Below are 11,627 nucleotides of genomic sequence, written 5' to 3'. Positions count from 1 at the left end.
GAGCACCAAAGAGCCCGTATCCAAACCCGGGACCATGGAGGAGCCCAAATCCAAACTTAAGGGCATAGATCACAAATTCAAACCTGGGACTGCGGAGGATTCCAGACCTTGGAGTGGACATGGAGCCCAGATCCAAATCTGGAAACATAGAGGAGACCATACTCAAACCTGGGACCACAGAGGATCCCAGATTCAAACTTAGGAGAAGCCAAAATCCAAACTTCAGAGCACGGAGGCCAGACCCAAACCTGGGAGTGTGGAGCCAAACAAGAGGCCCTGGCGGAGCCCTGATCCCTGAATCAGGAGAGACAGACAGACAGACCGACAGAACCCTGACACAGGACTGATGAGACCTCTGTTTATTATTTCAAGCCACACCTCGTTGTCTTACTACAGTTCCCCACACCTGTTCATTCCGATCCCTGCAGCTGTCAGGTAGTCATGTTTAGCTGTTTCCCATGTCACATGAAGCTTACATAAAACAATCATGTGTGCCAGTCCGTTTCCAGGTTGCCTGTTGCAGAGTCTGAGGCATGAACTGCTTGGACAGTTTTAGTGGGCATTTCGGTCCATCCCTCATGCAATGAGGCCTGCTCTGGCAGGAGCTGAGCGTGCCTGGAGCCACAGCCTCCTTGTAGGACTCCCCTTGGGCGAGTGCAGGCCTCCAAGACACAAGTCTGGTATGCGCTCTAGGCATGTGACCATGCTTTTTCTCACACGTTTCTTGGCCCTATTAATGCAAAGGGCATACACATTTTAGAAAGAAAGTTCTCTTTCTATAAACCAGTAGTCATTGACTAATTCCATGCTCACCTCTTAGATTCCTTCATCGACCAGCCCCAGGAAAATGCCTTTCATCAGAATCAAAGGATTCTAAAGGAATGGCATATAAGCCAACTTTCCATCACAGTGATAAAATACGGACAAACAGTTCAGGAGGGTGAGGACTTGTCTTGGCTCATGGTTTCAGAGGGTTCAGTCAGTGGACAGCTTTCTCCATGGTTTCCTGAGCAGGAGTAAGGTCAACATGATGGAAGAAGGTAAGGCCGAACAAGGTTGCTCACCTCATTGTGGTCAGAGGAGGGGAGGGGCAGAGAATAAAGCTGTGCCCTTCAGATCAAACCCCTGCCCTCTCCAGGATCCACTTCCTCCAGCTAGGCCTCCTCCCAAGAACTACATCTTATTATGAGTCCTTTCAAGGGATTGACCTTCTGATTAGAATAAATCATTCCTGTCATTAGGATACAATCAAAGCCCCACAAAACCATTAATACATGAGCCTTAGGGGGACATGTCCATGGAAACTGTAACTTGAATGGCTACTGTGTGCTCACAGCTGGTTCCCTGTGGTTGCATTTTGTCATCTGCTGAGCATGTGGTACTTTCCTCCCCTCTCCACACCTGACTCACTCCATTGGGAAGTTGTGCTCTGGTGTCCCTTGCTGTGCCTACCGCTTGGAATCTGAGGAGGAACAGGCCCAGCTCAAGCCTCTTCTGTCTGCCAAAGCTGTATGCACAACCCTTGCCCCAAAGGGGTCTCAGCTCTCACTCTGGAATTCCCCTTTTCAAAAGTTATTTTTAAAATATTTTAAGTTATATTTACTTTGGGGGCGGGTGTGCAGAGGAAAATTTACGGGGGTTGGTGAATGACACAGATTCACTCCCGTTGTCTTTCCCTTCCCCGCGTTGTGGCACAAAGATTATGCCACAATGACTGACATTTGTAAGACTTGAGTGCACAGACAAGGGCCACTGTCTGTTGCCTCCTCAGTCTCCCAGAACTCAAGCCGGGCTACAAGTGCGCTGCTTGTGGCAGGCATCCTGCCAGGAGACAGAAGTTCCCATGGGACAGTGGGAGACATGAAGGCCACTCACACACCACTGGGCAAATGCCAACTGCTCTCCTGATTAATCCATTCTTGGATCCAGGCCAAGGGAAGTATAGACATTGCTGTCCCAGAAGGAAAGAAGTATCAAGCCCATACAACACGTCCTATTTGGGGACACAAGCTCCAGAAGGCCCTGCTGGGAGAGGGTGCTGGGGTTTCTGGGCACTCATGCTATACACAGACGGCTTCAGAAAGGCTCCACATCAACTGCCTGGGCGCTTAGCCGTGGTTTCCTGCAGGTTCAGAGAGAAGAAACGGGGTAGCCTGTCCTCTGTTTCACTTCGTAACTGTGGCAGCGGACAGCCCCAGGGATATGAACTTACCCTGCCTGCAGCTTCTGTGTCATGCTGTGTCCTCTTAGGAGCCTCACTCTCTTGAAGGATAGCTTCTGCAATCCCATCCTGCACTTCCACACCTTATGCCTTTACTGCTCGTTCCCTGGAAGGAATGCAGCAGGTCTTGGAGGGCCGTTGGCAGATCATGCCCAGTGTGGTGTGAACCACTTGCCTTCTACGCCATAAGACTGCAGAACAGTGCTCCTGGGCAGTGCTCTAACTTCTCCAGCTACACCTCCATTTGGGACACAGCTTTTCAGTCCCAAATACATACATAGAGGCTTATATTAATTATAAACTCTTTGGCCTATTGCTCAGGCTGATTATTAACTAACTCTTACAACTTAAATTAATCCATAATTTTATCTATCTATCTATCTATCTATCTATCTATCTATCTATCTATCTCTACCATCTCTCTCTCTGTCTGTCTATCTATCTCTCTCTCTCTCTCTCTCTCTCTCTCTCTCTATCTATTTTGGTTTTTGAGACAGGGTTTCTCTGTAGCTTTGGAGCCTGTCCTGGAACTAGCTCTGTAGACCAGGTTGGCCTCAAATTCACAGAGAGCTGCCTGCCTCTGCCTGCCAAGTGCTGGGATTAAAGGTGTGCACAACCACCACCACCAGACCTAACCCATAATTTTTATCTATGTTTAGCCATGTGGCTTGGTACCTTTTCTCAGTAAGGCATTCTCATCTTGCTTCCTTTGTCTGTTTTGTGACTACATCACTGCCTTGCCTCTTCCCAGAATTCTAGTCTGGTTGCCCACCTACACTTCCTGCCTGGCTACTGGCCAATCAATAAAATTGGCATTTTATTAAGCCAATACAAGTGAAAAATCTTTACAGCACAAGGTAGGGCAGGGAGAGGATTGCATGGAGGTAGCATCTCTCTTCACAGAAGAATAATGGGTTTCCAGGTCACCCTCCTCCTTCTGTACACTTTGACATGGCTGCCCTCGTTGTTATGGAAACTGAGGCATGTGACTCCAGGTTGTTCTTCTGCTGTCTTTGTAATGTGACTGTTGCTTTGTATATCATAACGCATTTTTCCTACTTCTGGAATCCCAATGTCTTGATTTGCTTGCAGTAGGATATGGGGTACCTTTCCTGTTGGGGCCTAAGAGATCTTACTCACAGGGTGGGTACAGCCATGGAGTGTAGTCAATGGAGCGTACCCACAGACCATTCCTACAGAGCATAGCAACGGAGCATAGTGGTGAAGTATGCCCAGAGCGTGTCTATGGCACATAGCTATGGCGTATGCCTACACAGCAGGTCCATGGAGCTTGACTGCACAACATAGGTGCCATGGAGCATGTCCATAGAGTACGTATCCAGGTTACTCACGTGAAACAACAATAAAACCTCCGTGGCACCATAGAACATGGGACTTTTATTTTCCAGGTTGGGTTCTCTCTGGCCGGTCTGTGATGGAGCCCTGGGGAGACTCCTGTGTCTATACCAGCTATGTCAAGTGGCTCTTCTGAGCCTTGCTGAACCCTGTGGCTTGTTCCAGATGTAGAGAGGGTTCAACAAGGCTCAGCCCCTGAGGTTTTGTGGTTGTTTCATGCAACTAACACAGCCCCCCACTGGGCACAGGAAAGTTTGCCATCACTCATGCCTCTGAGTTTGAGGACTGGGGGTGTCCCCCCACCGTTTACAGCAGGGGCTGTCCTCATCACTGAATGGAGATTGTACTTAGGTACTTCAGGGGATGCTGTGGTAGAGCCGCTCTCTACTGGCACAGATCTAACCAGGCACAAGTGACACTTCTTAGGTTCTGGTACGCGCTGGACAGGTTCTGGCATGCCAGACCAGGGGATGGTAGCTAGCTGGTCCCTAAGAAAGCTATTTAAGGAGAGGTGCGCTTTTCCCCTGATCATTGTCCTCCTTGGCTATGACACTTTCACCACTGAAAAGCTTGGGTTGCTGAGGATGCCTTGAAGCCCCTGAACCACCCTCCATGGGAGTTCACCTGGTCTGTTCCTGGTTATGTACTGGGTCGTGGCTTGCGCCTGTTTGAGTCAGTTCAGGGCAAGCATCTGCTGCAGAACAGGTTGCCAATCTATGGCATGTGCCTGCTGGCTTTGGAGCCCTCCTTCTGAGAAAACGGAATCCGTAGCTCAGACCAGAAGGTGTGCTCTGCCTCTGCCTGAGGTGAACAGTGCTCACAGCCCACATGTCTGAAACAGAACACTAAGGAGTAGGGAAGGGGAGCAAGCAGAGAGCCGGTCTGATCCTTCCTGATCCACCTCTGCCTCATGACTTTGAGGATCCTGTGAGGAGGAGGGTTACTGGCACTATTCCAGGCTTCTGTGGGTTGACAAGAGAGGAAGGGAATTTCTGTAGAGGGAATAAGATGGTAATGCTGGCTCAGAGAGGCCTTAGGAGAACACATAGGACCTATGAGGAGAAAGGGCAGGCCTGATGCTGTGGGCTTGGTCTTGAGTACCATTCAGTGTGGACAAGAACTTAGCATCCTACTCACCGTTATAGTCTGAATGTCACTGGCCCTCATAATCTCATACGGAGTGTCACTTTTAGGAGGTGTGATTTGTTGGAGGAAGTGTGTCACTGTGGGGGCAAGCATTGAGGTTTCCTATGCTCAGGATACTGCCCAGTTTCTCAGTGAACTTCCTGTTGCCTGCAGATGTAGAACTGTCAACTACTACCCCATCATCATGTCTGCCTGCACACCGCCACGCTCCCTGTCAATTAAATGTGTCTTCTTTATAAGCGTTGCTGTGGTCACAGTGTCTCTTGGCAGTACCGGCAATCCTCACTAAGACACTCAGCATGGGCTCTAGTAAGAACAAAGGAAACGAATGAGTGCCCTAGTCTGCTTTCTGTTACTGTGATAAACATGGCGGAGCAGTTGGGGGGATAAAAGGGTTTATTTCAGCCTACAGGTAATATTCTGTCACCAAGGGGACCCAGGGCAGGAGCTCCAGGCAGGAACCTGGAGACAGGCACAGAAGCAGAAACCATGGAGAAGTGTTGCTTACTGACTTGCTTCCAAACTACATTTCTTAGACTGCCCAGGCCCTCCTGCCTAGACATGGTAATGTCCACACTGAGCTGGGCTATTGTGACGGACCAGTTTCAACAAAAGAACCTCTTGGGGCTGGAGAGATGGCTCAGAGGTTAAGAGCACTGACTGCTCTTCCAGAGGTCCTGAGTTCAATTCCCAGCAACCACATGGTGGCTCACAGCCATCTATAATGAGATCTGGTGCCCTCTTCTGGCATGCAAGCATACATGGAAGGAATGTTGTGTATATAATAAATAAATAAATCTTTTTTAAAAGTAGCCTCTTTATTTGAAAAAAAGAAAAACAAAAGAACCTCTCGCCAGGGTAGAGGCACAGGGATTTAGAAATATAGTAAAGAATATGAAGATACGAATGAAGACAGTAAAACAGAGAAACATATAGGATAGTATCAGGAGGGCGTTCCAGTGAGTACTGAAATTTATCCTCATTTAATTTCCAACTGTCTAAAATACCCCTGACCCCCCAAAAGGTAGGAGTAAGACAAAAAACTACATTAACATTATATAAGAACACACCAATTGAAGGTCGCAGACTACATTCATAGTTAGACATTCTGTTGCAAGAACAAAACAAGTCACACTCACACACTAGACCAAAACATTCTGTAGGCAAACCACTCCCTGGGTGAAATCCCAAGTTATCTTCATAAAGGAACTGGAATTTAGCTGGATCCTTAGACTCTTGTTTGAGGTAGGAACAATCTACTTCTCTATTCCTGGAGCACAAGGGCTGGCTATTAGCCACACCTGTTGACAATAACCTTGGGCGAGCAGAACTCTTTGGTCTGCAGCTAGGTGGGGCTTTTGTGTGAGGCAGAAGCACAATAACCTTGAAGGAGCTAGAGGTAGTTCCAACTCTCTGACCTTTGGTCATCAGGGAAATAGACTTGGGCTTTCACAGGCTTTCCTACATCAATTGACAGTCAAGAAAACTCCTCACAGATATGCCCACAGACCAGTCTGATAGAGGGAGCTCCTTGACGACTGTCCCCTAGCATGTTACATTGACAATGGAAGCTAATTATTGAGATTTTGTGTGTCTTTTTACCTGTGTCTACACCTGTGAGTTGAGGTCAGAGGTCTGTTTATGTTGGGTATCTTCAATTATTCTTTGCCTTACATATTTGTTTGTTTATCCATTTTTGAGACTGGTCTGGATAGCCAGGAACTCACTTCGTAGTACACAATGGCTTCTAACTCACAAGAGATCCACCTGCTTCTGTTTCCCAAGTACTGGGATCAAAGATGTAACCCCACGCCCGACCCCAGCCACCCTGCCTGACTTTTCAGACAAGGTCTCTTATTGAACCTGGAGTTTAACACTTTAGCTAGACTGGCTGGGCAGAAAGCTTCGGGGATCTCCCTACTCTGTCTCCCCAAGACCGGGGTTATAGCCATGTCCTGCAGTGTCTGGTCAAACAGGAGTCCTCATGTTTACAGTCCGTTTACTGACGGACCCACCTACCAGCTTCTTGTTCTTAGTTTATACAAAGGTCTCGTACCTTCTTAGTGTGTAATTCTCCTTAATGGCTGGTTGTGGGCCTGAATGTAAAACTTTAAATTCTAAAACCACAGATTGCTAAAAAACATTCATGTTCTTTTTGACCTACCATGAATGGAAGGGAAATATGTTACATCAACAAAATCTTTACAAAATGCTGGAGGTAGGGTTGGTTATGTTAAGTTTATATCCATGATGTGCTTAGATATAACTTCAAGAGGGTGTTTTCATATGTATAAAAAAGAGAATATACCGCAGACCCATGGTTTGGAAACTTTGTAATTAAGATAAAGGGTATTCTATGTGCATGTATGCTTTTTTTTAGTTAAAAATGGGTCAACATTAAGAAAAATATGAGGGAAGCAATTCTTATGCAGTAAGAAGATACAGAGAGAATCATGGTGATGGAAAAGAATTGCTGAACTTTGGGAGCAATAGTGCACAAGCTAAGCAAGTCTCCCAACCTGGAACTTCTCCACACCACCATCTCTTGCCTCCACGGCACACCAACCTGGAGCTTCTCCACACCACCATCTCTTGCCTCCACAGTACACCAACCTGGAGCTTCTCTACACCACCATCTCTTGCCTCCACGGCACACCAACCTGGAGCTTCTCCACACCATCATCTCTTGCCTCCACGGTACACCAACCTGGAGCTTCTCCACACCACCATCTCTTGCCTCCACAGTACACCAACCTGGAGCTTCTCCACACCACCATCTCTTGCCTCCACAGTACACCAACCTGGAGCTTCTCCACACCACCATCTCTTGCCTCCACGGCACACCAACCTGGAGCTTCTCCACACCATCATCTCTTGCCTCCACGGTACACCAACCTGGAGCTTCTCCACACCACCATCTCTTGCCTCCACAGTACACCAACCTGGAGCTTCTCCACACCACCATCTCTTGCCTCCACGGCACACCAACCTGGAGCTTCTCCACACCACCATCTCTTGCCTCCACGGTACACCAACCTGGAGCTTCTCCACACCACCATCTCTTGCCTCCACGGTACACCAACCTGGAGCTTCTCCACACCACCATCTCTTGCCTCCACGGTACACCAACCTGGAGCTTCTCCACACCACCATCTCTTGCCTCCACGGTACACCAACCTGGAGCTTCTCCACACCATCATCTCTTGCCTCCACGGCACACCAACCTGGAGCTTCTCCACACCACCATCTCTTGCCTCCACAGTACACCAACCTGGAGCTTCTCCACACCACCATCTCTTGCCTCCACAGTACAGCTCAGCATCATCTGATTCTGTAACCGTAGATGAATCTTTGCCGTTGTGATCTCTGGTGTCTGACAAGATCACATCTTGTTTTAAGTAGACACTTATACAGTGTACTTAAATTATTTCAAAATAATTGCTAACTCATTTTTTAAATATACAGCATGAACATGTTTTGTTTATTTTATGTGTATAAGTGTTTTGCCTGCATGTATGTCTATGTACCACACGTGTGCCTAGTACCCTCAGGGGTCAGGAGAGGCGTCAGATCCCTTGGAACTGAGGTTAGAGATGACTGTGGGTGCTGGGATTGAACCCTGAGCCTCTGCAGGAGCAGCCAGTGCTCTTACCAACTGAGCCATCTCTCTTCCCAGTCTGGATTTTTGGAAGGAGGGCTCCGGCTGCCCGGATATCACTCCTGCTACTTCCTGCTGCTCTGTTACTGTTCAGCTTTTGCCGATCAGTTCTGTGATTCCTATTCTTGGGTGCTTTGCTCATATTTTAATTTTGTTTCCCTAGAACTCAGCATCATAATTAGACTTCAGACTCCTTCTTTCATGGGCATTAAGGGGTCCCAGTGGCCATGGCCAGCATCTCTAGCCTTGGACGTTCACACGTTATATCCAACTTTTGCTTTTAACCTCAGTTTCAAGTAAGTTTTCATCGGACATACATCATCTGTATATTCTTCTATATTTAACATGATTGCTTTGAACTAAGGCTTCTTTGTTTACTCAAGGGTGAGAATGTAACTTTAAACACACAAGCCTGTCTTTTCTCATAAGACTTGGCAGAGTTGAGATTCAAGGATTGAGACTTTTATTCCCTTTAAACCTGGTGTTGTGACCTCATGTCTGGCCAGCATGACGGGGCAGGAATCAGAGACCATCTTGCTTTCTATTTCTCTTTCGTGTGTGTGTGTGTGTGTGTGTGTTTCTTCTGAATGTCAAGTTTTGACTCTGCTGTTCAGCCTATCTGAATAGGGTATTCGAAGAGCAGACAGGATGTACTTTGATGTATCTTTATTCTCAGCCTCCTAGTCTCAGCAGCCTAGGGAGGCATACAGTCACATATTTAAAACTTAATAGGCCTAAAATACAGCATTTCTCTGTGCATCAGACTCGACTTTGTGGTTCTAGGTCTCGCTGAATGGGAGGAAACAGGTGGTGCTGCCAGTGGCCGAGACAGAAACTCTGACTCAGGCAGGCTTCAACCTAAAGAGGAAATGGATCACCTCACACTCCAGGAAAAAGGAAGTGCCGGGCAGGTGTGGCCTGCCAGTGGGATGAATCAGACTTCTAACAAAGGCACAGGCTTTCTGTTCCCCAGGCCGCCCCAGCGGGGGCTTTGGCCCAAGTCTGGCTTCTCTTCTGTCTCTGAGAGCAGAAACAGGGTGGGGTCCTTGGTTGCACCACCTTCAGGGATGAACCCACCTCCCTGCCGTGGGATGAGACCCTCTGCAGTCGGAGGGATTGACGGAAGCTCTTCTCTTTCCAGGGCAGGAGTCCTGCCTGGGAACTCCTATTAAGGAGAACTACTCCTTAATAGTGCTACTCCTTAATAGTGTAGGCGCCTGTGCCTAGGCCAGCCCAACCCAGAGGTGGGCTGCAATTAGCCAATCCGCTGCTGTCTAATGCTCACCAAGGCTGTGGTTTACTCAGCTGAGGCCAATCAGATCCACCCCTGCAACCTAGAAGGGAAATCCTGGGGTGTGTGTGTGTGTGTGTGTGTGTGTGTGTGTGTGTGTGTGTGTGTAGGGGGCTGATAAAATTTTAAACAAAAAACTGGTTCTGTCAGGGGAGCGAGGTGATCCCTGGTTAGCACTGGGGCAGATTCTAAATCTTCCCATCTTCTAAATGAAGAGAAAAAAGAGTCACAAGGAAACCAAATGGAGGTTGTGCGAATGGGCAAAGTGCTCTCCAGCCTCTGAGGTACAAAAGGGCGAGGGGGGGCGGGGGGGGGGGGAGTCGGTGAGGAGTGGGCGCATTCAGAGCCTCCAAGGTCTCCCAATGCTAGGCCTCAGAGATGCTGGGGAAAGTGCTATTTCCGTGCAGTGCCCAGTGGCTACCTTGGAATCCTACACATCTCCAAGGACAGAGTATGGTCCGAGAGCACAGGAGGAGGGCAGACTGGAAGCTGGGGAGAGAGTCTTAGACTCTGTTGGGAACCCTCGTCGCAGGGGCAGGAGCAAAAGGGCTTCTGTTCAGACAACGTACCTGCTCCTGCCCGTGGGGCAAACAGCCTCCTGAATGTGGCCATCTTAGGCCAGGATCCCCACGGGAGAAGCCTCCTACCACAGAGCAGCTGCGAGGCGGCTGCCATGGGTGCTGTGTGGAGACGGAGTGGGGAGTCACTGTCTCGATCAGACACACTGGGTTTCCCGCCCACGCCCACGGGCTTCCCACCTACTCCCTGTACTTCCTCTCACTTCTGCACTGCCTGGGGGTCACTCAGTCCCCTGGCTTTCTTCCTTCCTCTCTCCTGTGGCTTTGCCTCGGGGCCTCTTTCTTGTACAGCCTCGGAATGTCCAGAGGCCTAAGGTGTATTTCCACCCGCTCCTCCCCTAAGGCTGATCACCCTGTGACCTGTTCTCTGGCGTGGCTCAGGCCCGTTGCTGTTGGGAGTGAACAGCCAGCTCTTCCCCCGAGTGGACAGGGGTGTTGATCTCAGCTGGCCTATCTAGACATGTGACCCAAGCAGCCCTGTCATCTGCCCACGTCTCAATTCTCCTGTGGTTTTGTGGTCAGCCTCAGATTAAATCATGACTGCCTGGCAGCTGAGAGTTGCATTCTCCCACGATCACCTGAGAGAGTCCAGTCACAGGCTGACACAGACCAAGGGGCCTGAGAAGGCTCTGGGCCCTGACAGCTTGTGGAGAGCAGGGCGCTTGACCACTTGTAGAGATGGGAGAGAAGGGAAACATGCAGGCATTTGGGTCAAACCTGACTAAAAATAAACTGTTCTATTGCCGTGTATGTGTGGGTGTCAGTCCATATGCACCTCGCATTCCTGTATGATCAGCCAGTGAGCCTTGTTTATCTTCCTCCCTCACCACCTTACTTCTAAAGTCAGTACTTTCACAGAGCTGAGAGTTCACTGATTAACCTACTAGCCTGTCGGGACAGCAAGCTCTGGGAATCCTCCCGACTCTACCTCCCCAGCACTGGGTTTATAGACATGAACTGCATCTTTTTATGTGGAAGCTGGGGGCCCAAAGTCAGGCTTTCAAACTCTTGAGACAAGTACCTTGCTGATTGAGCCATGTAAGCAGCCTGAGGCCTGGAAAGGTAATCCCAAGAATTCAGTTCCTAGCATGGCCGGCAAGCAGTTCACCACTGCCTGTAACTCCAGCTCCAGGGAATCCAGCACCCTCTTCTGAACTCCAAGAGCACCTGCATTCATGTGCATACACACACACACACACACACACACACACACAAAATAAAAAATAAATTGTTTTTTAAAAAAGAATTTCTGTCCTCACTGGCTAGCTTATTTCTTAGGAAAGAAGAAAAGAAAAAAAAATTCTGCTAGAAATAGAAAAGATGGAGCCTCCCTGGGATGGGTGAGGTTGCAGGCTGCTTCTCAGTAAAGTTCCTCAG

The sequence above is a fragment of the Myodes glareolus genome, chromosome 1 (genome assembly GCF_982192425.1).
Source record: "Myodes glareolus chromosome 1, mMyoGla1.1, whole genome shotgun sequence".
NCBI classification, from domain to species: Eukaryota; Metazoa; Chordata; class Mammalia; order Rodentia; family Cricetidae; genus Myodes; species Myodes glareolus.
Note: the sequence above shows the minus strand (reverse complement) of the source record.